A 2,960-nucleotide genomic window follows, 5' to 3' on the forward strand; every position below is an offset into this window, starting at 1 on the left:
GGTGACTAATAATAAAAAAGAAATTAAAAAAAGAAATTCCATTTACTTGGCTAAATGTGTAGCAGAGATACTGTCCCCCCACAGAAAACTACAATTAAAACAACAACAACAACAAACATTTCCACAGCCAGCTTTTAAAAACACTGACCTAGTTAATAATCTATCTATGTTTAGGATAGATTATTTCCACTTCAAATAATCTGATGATTCAGTGGAAACAGTCTATCCTAAACATAGAAAAAAAATGCAATATCCAGCCAAAAAATGTTCAAGATAGTCAGGGTCAGAAAGTCATTTTGTTTTTGTTGTTCCCATCAATTCTAAGAGAAACAGAACACCAAACAGGATAAATGGAGTATACATTAAAGAGTATCTTTGGCGTATTTCCTGAAGCAAAATAAAAGTATGTGGTTAACATGGACTTTCTACCATCACACATTATAGCCAGGTTAAAATATGTCCACCAATTATTTGATACTCCTCTCTTCAAGAAATAAACTCATATAAAACCTGACACTGAAATCAGGGACATCAAAGTAAGCTTGACTTCTCAGTTAAACTGTGGGGTAAAACAGACCATGTAACAGAAAGATTCTAAGACCTAAACCAAAGACCCACTCTGTGGTTATTTCTTTAATCCCCAACTGCCTCATTGGGATTCATACATTTTGTAGCTGGAAAACCCTAATACTGACCCTTGACCTGACAGTAAGAGCCATTCAAGTAGCATAAAAAGGACCAAATGAAAGCCCCTGAAATTTCTCACTCTTGAAACTTCAGAAGCAATACCATATTCTAGACATAATTGCAAGGTGTAGTGCCATCCTTAAAGATTTAAGGATATAGGTGTGGTAGTTTCCATTATATTTCCATTAACTTCTTTTGAACGGCTCTTGGAAAAAACTATACAGATGGCAACGGAATATCAACTTCACCAAGTGGCTCCAATTGCTGCTGCAAGGTAGATGTGTTGTTCTTACTCGAATATATCAACACAACAGCTGGCTTTGGTATGGATCTGTTGATCTGGCAAACAGATATTTTTCAATCCTATCAACAAAGATAATTATATCTTCGTCTTGCCTTTATGCAAGAAGGGCAACCGTAAGGTTTTACAATCATGGTCCAAAGCCATGTTCAATTGTTTGCTGTCTCTATCATAAGAGAGTACACAGGATGCTTGGTCTTCTTTGTATGCGGCAGAAGTCACTGATTTCATAGAAAGGGACTATAACTTCATGGAAATTGGAACTGGTGTATAAAGTCCAAGTACTCTGTGTGGCCTAGTTAGACACATTGGACCTAGAGGGTCCAAGATAAGCCCACAGAGATTCATGGGCTTATCAGAGAGGGTCTTAGGAGTGTGGTGATATGTTGATTTTTAGGATATCCCCCTTAAGGTAAAGGGCAGACCCTTCAGACCCTCTGGCCTTGCACTTTGTACGTCTAAGAAAGAGGCACACAGTTTGGTTTGCCTGTCTGGATTTGGAAGCAGCATACATGACATTTGAGAACACCGCTTCAGCTCATTTATCAGGTGACTCAGGAGGCTGACAGTTTTGAGTAGAGTCCAGAACATGAGAGAACTCTGGAGGATGTCCAGGCTATGAGCTGAGAAACCTGCTAAGAGTTTCATGGACTAAGGACTTAACTGGAGGTCAAATCTTATGACTCTAAACTAATGAAAGGAACAGAGGCCAAAATAATTCTGATTTCATATTCCATATAATGATACATTATGTTCTATGCAATACTTCATATAGGTGTTGATAATAGAACACCAATAGGAATCATATTCCTGCTTCATTCAAAAAAGCAAGTTACATTATAATTCACTCTGAACACATTACAATGAACCAGCTTCATTGGTGTAGCCCCTACCTCCTTTAGAACAACATCTTAAAAGCAAGGAAATGATATAACTGAGATAGTGAGAATGACACATAGTTTTCTTTATTCTGTGCATGTATATGTGGCTGCATACAAAAGTAAAACATTTTCAAACCTTTTGTTGTAAGTTCATGAAAAAAGAAAGTGAACTATGGTTGTTCATTTGATCTTATGGATATCTTTATAGATATATACATACTGGTTAAAATTGTAGTCTCTTTGGGCAAATATACATGCATTGAAATTTTGCTCTGCCACTAACAATGTGGCATTCACATTCATTTTCCTAATGGTACAATGTTTGTGGGAATTTTTAATTTATGGACTCATGTGATGATTAAGCAGAAAATGGCAGCACCTGTGGGCACCTGAGCGGCTCAGTCAAACGGCTGCCTTCAGCTCAGGTCATGATCCCAGGGTCCTGGGATTGAGCCCCACATTGGGCTCCCTGCTCAGCAGGAAACCTGCTTCTCCCTTTCCCACTCCCCATGCTTGTGTTCCCTCTCTCTGTGTCTCTCTCTGTCAAATAAACAAATAAAATCTTTAAAAAAAAAGAAAGAAAGAAAGAAAATGGTAGCACCTAGTACTGCATCTAGAATACAGTGGAAGTTTAATATATATTAACCAGATATCATTACTATTATCAATCTCATTATCTTACCTATATGTGCACACATAAACACATAATTTACACATTTGTATATATATGTATGTCATTTATAGATATATCAACTCTCACTCATGGTTTATACTCATATATATATATAAAACTGAAAAAAGAGATATTGTAGCATAGTGTGGGATGGTCATTTGAATTCACCATCTACACTTTTATTCATTTGACAAATAATTGTGGAGTATATCCATATCCTAAGTTCTAAGAATAAATGAGACTTGATTTCTATCTACAGGAGAGTACATGTCCAGCTTAGATTAAGAATGATAGCTTTATCTGTAATCACCCGTGTGTTTTCCTATTTTATTTTAGGTCCTTTTGCTTTTCCTCTCTTACAGGATACAAGGAGCACATACAAAATACAGATGTAGCAGTTTTTCTGCCTAGCTCCGAA

Source organism: Mustela erminea, chromosome 11 (genome assembly GCF_009829155.1).
Source record: "Mustela erminea isolate mMusErm1 chromosome 11, mMusErm1.Pri, whole genome shotgun sequence".
In the NCBI taxonomy this organism is placed as follows: Eukaryota; Metazoa; Chordata; class Mammalia; order Carnivora; family Mustelidae; genus Mustela; species Mustela erminea.